This window comes from Mesoplodon mirus (genome assembly GCF_964341445.2).
Source record: "Mesoplodon mirus genome assembly, chromosome: 17".
Lineage (NCBI taxonomy): Eukaryota > Metazoa > Chordata > Mammalia > Artiodactyla > Ziphiidae > Mesoplodon > Mesoplodon mirus.
The window spans coordinates 32,449,134-32,464,557 of NC_138993.1; the positions used below are offsets into that span (position 1 = coordinate 32,449,134).

Consider the following 15,424-nt stretch of genomic DNA (forward strand, 5'->3'; position numbering starts at 1 on the left):
TAAATTTGGTTGATTATACATCCACAAATCTCTCTCATATGTATGCATTCCCATGGAAGTATCCTAGATTCAGGACTTCATCACCAATCCCCTGGTAATAAAATTAGTCTCTTAACTCTATTCCAGCCCCTGGACTTTCTACTATGTCACAGAGCAGCTCAATACTGAATTTTCATGTCGAAGCATAGATTACATCATGTTATACGTTTATTCAAAACAGTCCAACCTTTGTGATAGAATTTTATATATTTAATATTTTAAATTATTAATATATATAAATGAGTGACATGAACCTCTTTCCAGGTTCATCTTCCAGGTTCATCATTGCCCCATCCATCTCCCCATCCCCACAGAGACTGAAGTACACTCCATCAGTACTCTTAACTTCCAAGCCTACATATTTGCCAAACGTGCCTGCCCAGCAAACATGTTCACAGTTTCAGCTCCCTCTCCTTGTGTGTTCATTCACTCATCCATCCGACTGGCTTATAAAGCACAATTAACATCAGACACTGGCCTGAGCAAAGGGAATGCAGTAGGGAGAAGACATGTATCTGTGCATGGAAAGATTACAATCTAATACGAAAAGGAACATTAAATAAACAAACAGATATGAATTTTACTTGAATCACAAACCAGTGTAATGAATGAAAAACAAAGGGCAATGGGGGACTGAATTACAAAGGGATCTACCCTAATCTGGGAAGTTAGAGAAGGCAGGTATCTAAGAAAATGACACATAAGCCAAGAAATGAATTATGTATGGGGTCAGTAAGGTGAAGCTACCTCCTTCATAAGGTCTTTTCTAATTAACCCAGTGTAAATCAACAGATTTTTAAATATGTCTAATAGTTGTGATATAATGACTTGATGTAATATGGTCAGTCAAGATATGATAAAAGCTACTTAGCACAGAAAGTATGTATGAAAGCAACAAAAAATTATACTGTATATACAAATCTTGAAAGGATAAAAGGAAATACAGTCAGATCCTATAATTAATTCAAGTAAGGTAGTAGAGTTTAGGGTAGTATTTTTTCTTTCAGCCACTTCTAAATTTTCTCTAACATAAAAGTTTTATAGCAGTTTAAATAGGAAAGTGAATTTACATACATAATTTTAATAAAAACGTAAGTAAATTTTGTTGCTTGATTACTAACACACATATAATACTTTATACTTATAATACAGAATAACCCATAAAACATCTATCTTTCATGTAAAATTGCAAGCTTCCCAGTTATAATACCTTTGAATCCTATACCACATTTCACTCAATAAATTTGTTATATTTAAATATTATTTGTATCTTGAGGTTTCTCTACTTGGTTAAAGCTTTTATATTAGCGTCTACAAGAAAAGGAGTTAACATACTTGATTTTTTTATTGTGCCCAAATCTTTATAAAAGGATGGTTTTCAGTAAACTTTGAATTTTTTTTAAAGCTCAAAATCAATACTTATCAAAAAAAGAAAAAAGAAAAATAAATATTAGCAAGGATGTGGAGAAACTGGAACCCTTGTATGTTGCTGGTGGGAATATAAAGTAATTCAGCTGCTTTGGAAAACACCTGGCAGTTCCTCAAAAAACCAAACATAGAATTACCATAGGATACAGCAATTCCACTCAAAAAAATCAACCCAAAAGGGTTGAAATCAGGTACTCAAACAAATACACGTACAAAAATGTTCAGAGCAGCACTATTGACAATATCCAAAAGGAGGAAACAGCACAAATTCATCAAAGAAAGAATGGATAAACAAATCATGGTATAATACCTACAAGGGAATATTATTCAGCCATTAAAAGGAACGTAGTAGTGATATATGTTACAATGTGGACAATTCTCAAAACTGATAGGCTGAAAGAAGCCAGATACAAAAGGCCACGTATGGCATGATCCCATCTAAATCAAACACCCAGCTTAGATCAATTCAGAGACAGAAAACAGACTGGTGGTTGCCAGGGCTGGAGGGAAGAGACAATGGGGAGAAACTGGTTAATGGTACAGGGTTTTTCTTTGGACTGATGCAAATGATCTGTAACTAGGTAGAGGGGGTGGTGGCACATGTACTAAATGCCACTGAATTGTATACTGGTTAATTTTATGTGGTGTGAATTGTACCTCAGTTAACAACAACTATAAAAAAATCAATACCCAACAAAGGAGCAATTTTAAGCAAAAAAAAAAAAAACTAAGAACAATAAAATGTGTTATCTGTTTGCTAACAGTTATTCCTGGGGTTTGTAGACATCAAATCAAGGTCCATCCAACAATAACAGAATTTACTTAAACTTTTTCCTCCTTCTTATACAGATTCTTGCTGCTAAAACAGGAAAAAAAGGTGAAGCATTTTAGCATCTAGATTCTGAACTTACCCCACTCTCAACCACCTTCATTATTCTCTGAATTTTTTACCTAATTTAGCCTGTTATTCACTCAGAGCTAAAGTCATCAGTGGTAGAGTTAATTGGAATCTAGATCATTTAAATAATTCTACTCTCCTTCCAAAATTCCTATTTGCTTAAAATGAAAAAAGACAGTTTGCTTGAGGAGGTTGAAATTATTATATTTCTGCTTTAAAGGAATAAAAAAAACATTAATTTCAGCCAACATTAATTTGGTGCTCACTAGGTACCAGGCAGTCCCCTAGGTACTTAGGATACATCAGTAAACGCAACAAAGATCCCTCTCCTAAAGGAGTTTAAATTCCAACTGGCGCAGAGAGAGAAAAAGACAAATGTATACCTACTAAATAAGTAATAAACAATATGTTAGAAGGTGAAAAATGATATTTTAAAAAAAGAAAAACAAGGTAGGGAGAACTGGGTTGGAGAGGTTGTGGGAGAGCACAGGCAGTGTGGCAGTACTAAACTGGGGGTAAGTACAGGGGCCTCATTGAGAAGGTGACATTTAAATCAAGACTTGGAGGTGGTAAGGGGCTGACTCGAACAGATACCTGGAATAACAGTGTTCCAGGCAGGAAAGAGCCCAAGGCAGGAGTCTACCTGGTATGTCTGAGGTGAATCACAGAGGCTCTCCAGTGTGAGTGCAGTGAAAGAACTGAGACGAAGGTTGTAGCAGAGGAAGTGAGAAAGCAGAGGAGCAGGAGCAAGAGTGGTTTCCAAAGCTTCAGCCCCCTCCCAGCAGAAAGGGCTGGCCCATGTAACGGCAGACGGGACAGCTGCACAGAGGTGGAGGCCAAGCAGGCTCTCCAGTGCTAACCTGGTGAAGGACACATCGGCAACAAGGCAGCAGCAGCTCCCATGGGGAATTTTCCTAGGAGATAAAGAATGGGTAGGGACTGCAAATTAAAACATTCAGAGTAAGTGATGACACAGAGAGAGGCAATGCAATGCATGGCCAAATTTAATGGAAAAGTAGACCAAATTTACTGGAGAATGGTGTGTAGAATAGAAAAATAGCAAGAAGTATACAGCTAAAAATACAATTTGGACCTGAATGCAGAAGGCTACAAATGCCAGGCGGGGAAGGCCTTTTTTCTTTTAATCCCTTAGAATGAATGCACATATGGGAGATCGGTAGGGACGACAAATCTGAAGACAGTTTACATTACTGTCTTAAAAACAGAAAGACTATGAGAAAAGAATACGAAAAAAAAAAGTACATAATGAGTGAAATGGCTATCATGCCTTCTAAAGTTTAAAGGACCAAAACAGAAGATACGTCATTATGCTGCACTGTTAGGGTAGCTGGTCTCAAGGTCATTTCCACACCAATGCGTATCAACTTCCACCCAGGTTCCCCCAACATGCTCCCACGCCTTTCCCTCCCTCCTTTTCTTTAGTGTCCCAACAGGAGAGAGAGGAACGAACACGAGGCATGAAGTTAAGAAGTAAACCCTTGGGCCTCCCTGGTGGCGCAGTGGTTGAGAGTCCGCCTGCCGATGCAGGGGATACGGGTTCGTGCCCCGGTCTGGGAGGATCCCATATGCCGCGGAGCGGCTGGGCCCGTGAGCCATGGCCGCTGAGCCTGTGCGTCCGGAGCCTGTGCTCCGCAACGGGAGAGGCCACAGCAGTGAGAGGCCCGCGTACAGCAAAAAAAAAAAAAGAAGTAAACCCTTGACTTTCAACTTCTTTCTAATGATGCGACCTTGAGGATTAGATTTTTAACTTCTCCAGGCAACAGCTTCTCACACTAACTCTTATAATGTGAAGACCGGGCCAAGTTAGGAGCTGAGCAAGCACCCACTTCCCCTTTACTTTGTAAGTCAGTTCCTTTCTCTCATTCTTTTTTGCTTCCACCAACTGTTCTGGCCTTCTTATAACTCTAGAATAATCAAGAATAATGAGAAATTTTGATTTACTGAGATTGTAGGTTATGCTTATTCATCAAGAACACACTGACGAAAACGGCTCTTTTGACAAAACACACCTCAGAGATACAAAAGTGGGCATGGGACCATCATGTCAGTTTCATTCTCTGCACTCAACAATCCTGCTGAGGAAAAATGATAGCTAAAAAAAAAAAAAAGCAGTAATCCACTGATTAGTCATTTTTGGATTGCCTAGTCTACAGAACAGTATTCTTTCAGATATATACATATATGTGTATACATACATATATGTACGTATACACACATATAGAGTAAATTCTATTACAAAAGTACTGTTACCACACTGAAGTTGACACAAACTGCTGTTTTCCTTGCTATTGGTATTGAAAGCAGATAAATCTGCTTAAGTTTAATGGAAATACAAATGACTGGTTAATTTTAAAAACTCATATCCACTTTTACAGATAGATAAGATTTTAAATGAAGTTAAATAAAACTTGGGAAAATTAAAAAATATTATTCAGAAAAAGGATAATTTTTAAATAAAAACTTAAAAGCTCTAAAAACTAATGTCCATCATTTAAAAACAAACACAATTATCCCACTGGCTATTTCAACGCTTCTGGGTTGAATCTTACACTAACGGGACCAAGAATGCCAAACTATCCCACTGTGACCTGTGAAACCCTCAAAAATAATTGGTTCTCTAAATGAAAAAGAAAAGAAGATTAAAGAGGGGAGAAGAGCCCTGCTTCAGGAGGAAAAAATCTCAGGCAATATGATGACAGAAGAGTAGACTGGCAAGTAACTGAGCCAACAATTAAATTAAAATAAATTGCTTACTTTGTGTGAAATGTGGTTGTATTAGATCTTTTAATAAATGTGATATCCCTCAGTGGTGAAATTTTTTCCAATTAAAATAAACTTTTTATATATTGTATTTAAATTAGCCAGTGAAATATGCAATTATAATAACATTTCCCAGCCTGTAATGAAACTGTATGTTCATATTAGGTCTGAGTAATATTTGGACTAGGAAAAGGTCCCTCTTCCAGAAGTCCCTATTATATAAATATTATATAAATATTTATAAATATATAAATATTACATAAATATAATAATATGATTCAGATAAAAATATGTTGTGAAACATCGTAAAACAAGAGTAACAATCTGTAATTTAAAATATAATTAAACTTTAAGGTGAGGGAATTAAGTTTTTCAACAAGGCAATATAGAAAGTCATCTCCCAAAAGTTTATAATGTATAAAATATAACACATTTCTTTTTCTAAATTAGAACCAGTCTGTCTTTCTTCCTTACATAGTAACAAGTGAAAGTCAAGAACCAATTTGTTTTTAAATACCAGTGGTTCTTTACCCTAGCTTTTTGAAGGGTATTTCTGGCTTGGAAAAAAAAAATAAGTAAAAACATATATACAGAATTTACTAACATCTTAGAAAAAATGAAATTAATAGTATACATTACAAACTGGAAAATATACAGTAGGCTGTGATACCTGTTCACATTAATTAAATATAGTATATTTAAATAAAGAAGAGGAAAAATCATTCCTGGCACTTAGACATGATATGAGGATTTTTCCTAAAACTCCGGAAAGGCACTTGGCTGTGGTAACAAAAACATATGTTGGTGTGATTAGTAAAGATCCAAAGCTCAATAAACATTTAGTGAACAGAACAAATGATTTAAACAGTTAAGCCAAAATGTCCCAGGACCCAAAAATGACATTCCTATAAAGGGAATGCACGGCTAAAGGAGACTGACATAATTTTAATGAGAGGAATCAACAGGGCCAAGTACCTTGTGAAATCCTGCAATTTTATGGCATCCAGTTATCCCAACCCCCGTCCTCTGTCAGAGGTGTCCACGTCCTAATCCTTGGAGTGTGTGAATATCTTACCTTACATGGAAAAGGGAATTTTGCTAGTGTGGTTAAGGTTAAAGACCCTCAGATTAGGAGAGTCTCCTGGACGATCCAGATGGGCCCAATTTAATCACATGAGTCTTTAAAGAACCTCTCCTGACGTAGGTCAGAGTCTGAGAAACATGTACTCAAGGAAATCAGGTGAGGAAGACTCAGCTCACTGCTGCTGGTTTTAAAGAATCTAGAAGGAGGCCACAGACTGAGGAATGTGGGCAGCATCTGGAAGCTGGAAAAGGCAAGGAACAGATTCTCCCTGAGAGCCTCCAGAACATAGCCCTTGATTTTAGTCCAGTGAGACTACCCTACAGAACTGTAAGATGGTAAATGTGCGTTATTTAAGCTGCTAAATTTGGAGTAATTTGTTAGAGCAGCTATAAAAAACTAAGACAAAGCCCCACCTGTGAGCATAATAATTCCTCCCACCTTTGCCAGCTAAACTATGCTGAAACTGGAGGGAAAGAGAGGAAAACGGATGAGAAGCTAATCTAGAGTCCTGACATCCCTGGGATACTGAATTTACTAACTCTGGGACTACCAACAACCAGACTTCCCTTTTAAATCACTTTTAACTGGGTACTGTTTCCCGCAGGCAAACTTTCTCACAGAGTCACCAGAAAAGATCGATTTACATACACTAATGCAGCATGTAAGTTTCTAAGTTCATCATCCAATCTTAGATTTGGGGGCTGTGAGTCATTCTGAGATACACACTTTTCGCTTCAAGAGTTTTGCCTCCCCTATCTATTACTAGACAGGCTGTCAGAGAAGAAGAAATACCAACACCTATTTTCAATTAAGTTCCAGACATCTGTTCATGTATTTCCTTAATTTGTCACCAGTTCAGGAAACAAAAGTTAGGCTAAACCATATGTATAAAATACAACTGTATACAGTTGACCTAAATAATTTCTTTAGCTTACATCACAGAGCTGGAGGAGTAACCTATTCTTGAGAAATTATCACTCCTGTGAACATCATGCTAGCACTCTATGAAATGAAGAAAATGAACAGTTATCATCTTTCCTGCAAACCCTGTGGGGAATTTAGGCCATCAGCTCTACTTGGTACTCTTATTTGCCTATCAACTAAAGGTTCCCCACGCCTTAATGCGCCCCAGTTCCACAATGACATTAAGCCGTCCGTACCATCCTCGTTAGGTTGAAACTGTAAATAAGTGTCAAAATTAATGAATTATTGGGCTTCCCTGGTGGTGCAGTGGTTGAGAGTCTGCCTGCCGATGCAGGGGACACGGGTTTGTGCCCCGGTCCGGGAAGATCCCATATCCCGCGGAGCGGCTGGGCCTGTGAGCCATGGCCGCTGAGCCTGCGCGTCCGGAGCCTGTGCTCTGCAACGGGAGAGGCCACAACAGTGAGAGGCCCGCGTACCACACACACAAAAAAAGAATTATTAACACGGTCCAGTAAAGTTTTATAAAGAACTGAATGAGCTTTCCAAGATCACTCTCGAATCATCAGCTCAATGCTCTAAAACAGAATCACACCAAGAAAAACAAAGTTAAATTTTTCAATTTTTAAAGTTCATGAAATTACACACCAGCTCCATTAATGGGCACCAGCTCCATTAACGACATAAACTGAAAGAAAAAAAAAATCACAGAAAACTTTTTTAAAAAGAGGGAAATAAAATCCCAAAGAGGTCTTTACATTTGTTCCTGATTCAACAGGTCCTTCTCTACAGAAACATAATAAAGCATTTGACAGTTAAGATGTACACAAAAATGAAAGAAACCAGAGGTATAGACCAGTATTCTAAAAGTCTTCCTAAGTGGCTATTAACATAGGTCCGTTAACAGAGCAGTTTCATGGTTTAGAAAGCTTCATTTGGAAATAAGGCCAGGGACTTCCCTGGTGGCACAGTGGTTAAGAATCTGCCTGCCAATGAAGGGGACAAGGGTTTGAGGCCTGGTCCGGGAAGATCCCACATGCCACGGAGCAACTAAGCCCGTGTGCCACAACTACTGAGCCTGCACTCTAGAGCCCGCGAGCCACAACTGCTGCTACAATGAACTGCTACAATGAACTGGGCATTGCAAAATATGTTTTAAAATATTCATCATATAATCCTCACAATAGACTTATGAGCTGGACCTTATCTCCCCCATTTTAGAGAGGAAAGACCCACAGCTGTAAGGGCTGGGGTTGCACACTTGTAGGTGGATTCCACAGTGCCTCACTTCTCCTGCAGACTCCACAGCGTGATGTTAGTATTTACAGTTCAAATACTTACAGAAGTGAAGAGAGGTACCAAATGATGAAAGATGGTCTTAATAAAAAAACGGCAGGTTTTTAAAGCCTTTAATATAAATTGTGGGATGAGGATGAACTGCTGTGGGGCAGTGGTAAGGTGGCAGGAGATGAGAGGAAAATTATTTTAAATCAAAGAAGAGCACTTTAAATAAAACATAATAGGATTTCTTTTAATCAGAGAAGCAGCATGGCATAGCAGAAGGAGCAATGGCTTTACACTCAGATCTGTATTCCATTCACCGTGGCGGCTCCTTTTAGCCAAACTTCACTTGAAGAGCACAACTTTTTCTTACCAATAAAATGTATACAACATTTGCCTGGGGCCCTTTGCAGAATTGTTTTGGGGAGCAAATAAAATGATATAAATGAAGTAAACATAACTGCTAAAAAGAAAGACACATTATTAATACTGTTGTTTTATTATTGTCTAATTAGGGAATAAGTTTTCTATTTTTTTTTCCTTTTTTGATATATGCTTTTATTAACAAATGCATTATGGTCTGTTAACATGGATTTAAAAAATGGATGGCCAGATGTTGGAACCACCATAAAAAATTATTCTAAGTCGGATAAAATATCTCATTACAAATAACACACTAGCCCTTTCAATTACAAAACAAACAAACCCAAAAACCACATTCCTGTGAATAGGCAGCAGTTGAGGCGAGGCCCCTGACCTCCACCTCACTCCCACATCTACACGCTGCAGCAGAGTCCTTAACTTTTTTTGCCATGGAGCCCCATCGGCAATCAGAGAAGTGGACCCCTTCTCAGAATAATTTTTAAATGTATAATTTAAATACATAAGATTTGAAAGGAAGCAAATTGTTCTCGAAGGCAGTTATTAAAATGCACTGTTTATGGACTGGTAACAAACATGTCTGGCAACCATGGAGATGGACTGCTCAGATCTCCCTTTAGGAAAGAACTTTCCACTCGGTTACAAAGGAGCACACTTAGCTGACAGGCTCCAAGCCATGAGCACCCTCAGGACCCTCCTCAGTTTTGGAGCCCCAGCCAAGGACTGAGCACGGCAGAAGTAACCAGGCCTGGCCATCAGGGCCCAACCTGGGACTCCTCTGACAGGCATTCTGGGCTCCAGCACTCCCTCCCAGCTGCGCTGGTTGAGAATTTCTCAGATTTGCATCATAGTCCCAGGTTCTTCCAGCCTAGTCCTGCTCACAACCACCTTTTACCTTTCACATGCATTACCCATCCCTTGCCCCTTAAAAAATCCCTCCTGCACTTCAACATCTCAGCATCTGCTTCCTGGAGGACCCAACAGACAAAATATGCTTCTTTATTAATGTCTTAGGTAACAAGGTCTAGCTGCAGGTCTAATAACTACTCTAATTTTGAAGTAGTGATGAGTTTCAATGATATTTCAATGTACCTGAAGCAATTCTCATGTGATATGAAAGTATGTATGAACCTTACAGGTAGAAACGACATAGGTACTGCTGTGTTTGTTGCCTATATTTATCATTGAAGGAAAAACTAAATTTCAGTTAGAGGTTAATGAAAGTGATGATGCTAAATTTTTTTTTCTTATCCAAGTTCATAGGCCTCAAGTTAAGAACTCCTGGTGTAGTGTGTGTCTGACTTTGAAATACCCATTCTTTTAAGGCACAGACACCTACTTAGACAAGTCAAAGCTGTGATAAGCAAAGGTCTCTAAACTGGCATTCTCCTCAGATGCCATGACAGCCATGAAAGCTTGTGGTAAACACAGAACATGTTCAAGGTATCAGAGCATATGCCCAAATGACCTAACCTTGAGGAACCAAAACAACAACAACAACACCCAGCTTATCTAAACACATGAATATATAATCACCTCCAAACCTAACTTATGAAATTCAAAGTTATAAAATTACAATAAAGTTATTTACACAGAAAGTTTTTTTTCTGTTACAAAAGAATTTACTACACTGTTTATTTTATATCGAATTCCTATAGCATGGAATCCAGCAAGAAGCGCTTATCTCCTTATGACTCTCCTACCAGCACGATCCCACTCCCTCCTTGTGCTCCAGGGATGGATCCAGGTACAGTGCTAACTCCATGTGATTCTCTCTCTTCCAAGCCTGGCAAGTGGTGTGTGTGGAGGAGGGCATGGGGGTCAGACAGAGTAGAGAAGAGAGGAAATGAGTGGCCAGACTTACAAAATATTATTTTAAGATTAAAGTAGCACATTCAGAAGGAGGAGCCTCATTTACATTTTCAGGAGAACAATGGTGTGCACTAACTATGAGTGGGAGTCCTAGTGATAGAACATACTGCAGACAAGGCAATCGAAAAATGCACTTTGAGCAATCAGAGGGCAACAAGAGATGCCAGGGTAAATGGGGAAGAAGACAGAAGAAGGAAATGCAGGAAATGGAAGAGAAATCCTAAGAGACAAAATCCTAAGCGATGACAGTGGAATGTAATGACTTTACAATTTTGTTAAGGTTTGACAGCTACAGGCGCACAACTGAAAACTGCTACCAGAATTAAAATACCATGATGAGCTACTTGTAATACGGAAGGGAGACAGCATCCCCCAATCTACCACTAGTCAAGTGACACTAGTTGAATCCAGTGCCCTAATACCATTCTCTTCTCCAGTGGAAGAAGAAAAAAAGAGAATAGAAAAAAGGAAAGAAAAAAAAAAGCCATGTTTATGGGTATACCCCCCCCCAATACAATACACACAAGTCCAAGCCTCCTCCTTTTCTGTTTATAGCATCAGTACAATATATAAGAAACATGCCTATTTACAGGGACCTTTAAACCTTCTATCACACCATGCCAAAGATATGCTGGGTAACTAAGTGTGTAACTGAAGCATTTTGTGGACTTGAAAGTTGCCTGTGGCTCCAACCTAAATAACCCCTTTCTTTATGCTCTCTTTAGGTTTTATTTCTCTAAAGCTTTCAGAATAAATTTCTGTTTCTTTTGCAACCCAACAGAGAATATAATTGGTAACAATGAGATACTCTCTAATGGTGAAACAAGCAAGACATTCCTGACCTATCTCATAATGTCCTTAAGTTCTTTCCAGATTCAGCCACTGACAAGAACCAAAATAAATCCCTAGAGAAATATTTAATTTGCCACTGACTTCCTCCCCAATCTTCCCAAACTAGTGTTTGTCAAACCTCTTTTCAGAAACCTTTAAGATGTTGAAGATATGTTATTCATTTTGGCATTATCTCTATATTAACATGCTCCCAAGAACCATATTTCTGTTATAAATTATATTGTTCACCTTAATGTAGGCTTCTGAGGTAGTTCAGGATTTTTTATACACTTTGGTTCATACAGAGGAATAAATTGTGCTTCAGATACAAAGCAACAAACTGAACACAGCCAAGTCACTGGGATACTCCATGGTTTATCACTCCCTACCCCAATACTTTGTCCACTGAACTATGATGTCAGAAATCTAAGCTTGATTTGTTTTTAAGTACATAATCCATTAACTGTGTCCATATGCCATAACTGTTCAGTTGAGAAATTATTTATAAACCAGTTTATTGGCCCTATCTGGCAAATATGATGCACCTGTTATAAAATTTGATTACTTCAGAAAGCTAACAATTGTGGAATCACATTTTCATAGTAAATCAGTCTATGAGAAATAGACTAGTCATATACTTTCAGAAAGTCCTTTAATCCCTATTAAGTTAACAGTTTGTGAATAATGAAAGTAATTAATATTAATTTTAGTCGATAAATCCAACACCAATAACTCGTTAGTATATGTTAATCCATTTTCCAACAGCCTGTAAAAATTAACCAACAGATGCTTCCACTCTGGTAAAAAATATGCAGGTCATTAGCATTATTTGATGATACCAAATGTTCAATATAGTATATGAACATTGTGATTAAATTTCTGAGAGACATACAAACAATGTTCTTTTATAACCTTGTTAAGTCTTAACAGAAGCCAGAGACAGTAAAACATGGCAGTCTTTTCTACAATCAAGATCAGTACTGGTTGTCCCACTCCTTGTTCTTAGACTTCACCTGCGAACTTGACTGTGCTTCACCAAGGCCACAGAGTAACATGAGTACAGGGCCCCTCACCACAGCGTCCCCAGTGCTAAACACAAGGCCTCACATTCAACGTGTCCCCTGTAAATACTTGTCGACTTGAACAATGGTAGCGAAATAGGATAAAGAGAAAAAGCAGAAGAAATTAAAGAGGCAGATGAGAAAAATACAAGAAAAAGATGATCAGGAAAAATGCCTATATGTTATTTTCAAAAGAATCTAAACTATGGAAAGCTAAGATGTATCTCAAAAGTTTAGGATGGAGAGAAGCAAGGAAAACAAAGTGAGATACTTAACAGGGAAATAAAGTATAAAAAAGAAAATGATACTACTGAATCAGAAAAAAACATGTTGATTTCATAGGAAATGGCTTAGAGGGGGGTTTCTGTACTCCTTAAGATATGACACAAGGCACGCTCCATTGAAGCAATGCTATAAAAGTCACAGGGAGGGGATTAGTTTAGAAAGCAAAGTAAGTAAAATCTAACTGGAAAAAAAAGAAGAAATATAATAGAGGGTAACATGAGTTAAGAGGAAATGTCCAACTCGCTTACCAAGAACATCTTGCTCTATCTATGAGTCAGTGGGGCAGGGTGCTATTGTGGAGAGTTAGAACTGTTTTGCAATTGTAGACCAAGAGAAAAACCTCAGCAGAGATGTGGTAAAGATTAAACAAAGTCACATGAAGAAGACCCAGCTCAGGGCTGGTATACCACAGATACTCAATAGGGATTATTAGTTTCTCTTCCTTTTCCAACTCCCAGGGTATGAGACCTCTGAAACCCAACAATCTTAACCTAAATGTCTCATAAACCTAAAGCAGTGTAAAATAAATAGCCATACTTAGTGACAAAAAATAAAGAACATGAGAGAAAATCCCAAGGTTCTTTTAGATTATTGGATTCAGTTCCTTTCTTTCTTTTTCCTTTCTGCCAATTTCAAATGCTTAGGAAGCACAAATATTGGCATCTACCATTTAAAATACCTGGAATGGAACATTCAACTATGTCAGAGAAAGAGCCCTGGTTCTTAGTCCAAACAGGTACTTCAATAAAAAAAAAAATTTAAAAAAAATATTTTCTCTAAAAATCCACAACTCTTCAGTAATCTGAATTCTTTGCGCTTCCCAGCCAAGTTGTGATGCAAGCCAATGATGACAATCAACTAGCAGCCCGTGCCTCTATCTCCCCCTGCCTGCTAGACAGTGGAGAGCACCTATAATTCTACCTGGAACTCAACAATGAATAATAGGTTTAATTATGAATTCTGCAGAAATGACAAAATTGATTCAAAGTAACATTTGGTGTCACGTGAAACAGGCAAACATTAGCAGCCAGGCCATGAATAAAGAGACAAAGAGCAATCTATCCACCAGCCCTCTGTCTTGTCCAAGTTTTCTAAGCACCTTGCTCTTGCCTTCCTTTCTGACCTTTCCTATAAAATATCTACTGAAGTCCTGTCTTTCTGAAAGCAGCAATGAATAGCCTTTTCTAATGAAATACTAATAATGCCAAAAAGAACACTTAAGGCTCCTCAAATAATGCTTTCTAGGAATTATTCTTTAAAATCCAAACCAAAAAATCGTCACCTTCTCAGCTCACCATCTGTTGGCATTGTGAAATGTTGGCACCGCCCCGCGTTACAACCCTGGGCTTCCCCATCTTTCTGTTGATCATGGAAATATCATCTACTGTCCCAGAAAAGAGGAAGCAGCATTTGAGCTGAGAGAAAAGAAGTCATAGCCTCTGCCAGCCTCTAAGTCAAACCAAAGAGAGATTCAGGGCAGTGTGGATGCATGCACCAAGCCAGAGAGGCACTGATATATGGAATATTCAGAAAAGGATCATTATTTCCTCACCTTAACCTTTACAACTAGTATTAGATTGAGCAAATATGTTGATTTTTTTCAACCTTAAATCGTAAGACGAAAGTTAGATGACAAGAATTTTTTAAAGGTCCAATTATTTCATTTAGGGCTAACACTACAGCTAAATTAAAGACATGCTAACAAGTTTCCCTTTTGAGCCTCATTAATTAAGAAAGTAATCAGAGTAAAGAGGGAAAAAAAATAGAGAAGCTGGATCGCAGAATTACTTAAATAGCTTTTAGGTACCACCCTTTCTACCTACTAGAAAAGCAGAGGGAAAACTAATCAATTCCAGATTATGAAATCTGAAATTCTGAAGTGTTTTACATGTAAATACACATTTTAACTGCCATATATTTTCCCTGATTGCCTGAAGAGTGCACTAATCTTATTCAAAGAAAATTTTGATTCTCCATAATCAAAAGATAAAATTAAGATCTGCTTACTTCACAAGTTTTCCTATGGTAAGCTTGCTAAGAAAATGCCCCTGGTTTTGAAAGATCAAAATATATCATTTTTACTATTTTCGTCAAGACCAATGGTGTTCCAAAATATCTGATAAAGGCTTTGGATTTAACACAAATTCTAGAAATCTAATTTACAATTACCTTTTAGAGTTTCTAACTTACAATTATTTTTTTAAAAAGAGTTTTTAATTTATATTTTAGAAAGCATTTCAAAGGAAAGCAAATGATTTTTTTGCCATCTGCCAACATCCCATGGTTGCTGTGATGACCAAGTTAAATCACGTATATAAAGCATCTAGCATGGTGCCTAGTACACAGTGGGCACTTTAAGAAATCAATTCTTCTGTCTACACCAAGCCTTCCCATCTCCATCCAGATGGAGAAAAGCCCACGCACAGCAACGAAGACCCAACGCAGCCAAAAATTAAAAAACTATTAATAATAATTTTAAAAAATAATTAAAACAAACAAAAAAAGATAATGACTGACCTAAGTGCCTTGTACTACAAACCTAAAATGTGTTACTTAAAAATG

General features: G+C 37.7%; 1 protein-coding gene across 1 annotated transcript in view; it reads right to left on the reverse strand.

Moving 5' to 3' along the window:
* DIAPH3 (diaphanous related formin 3) overlaps positions 1–15,424 on the reverse strand; it is a 542,576-nt gene that overhangs the window by 315,000 nt on the left and 212,152 nt on the right. The window lies entirely within an intron of this gene.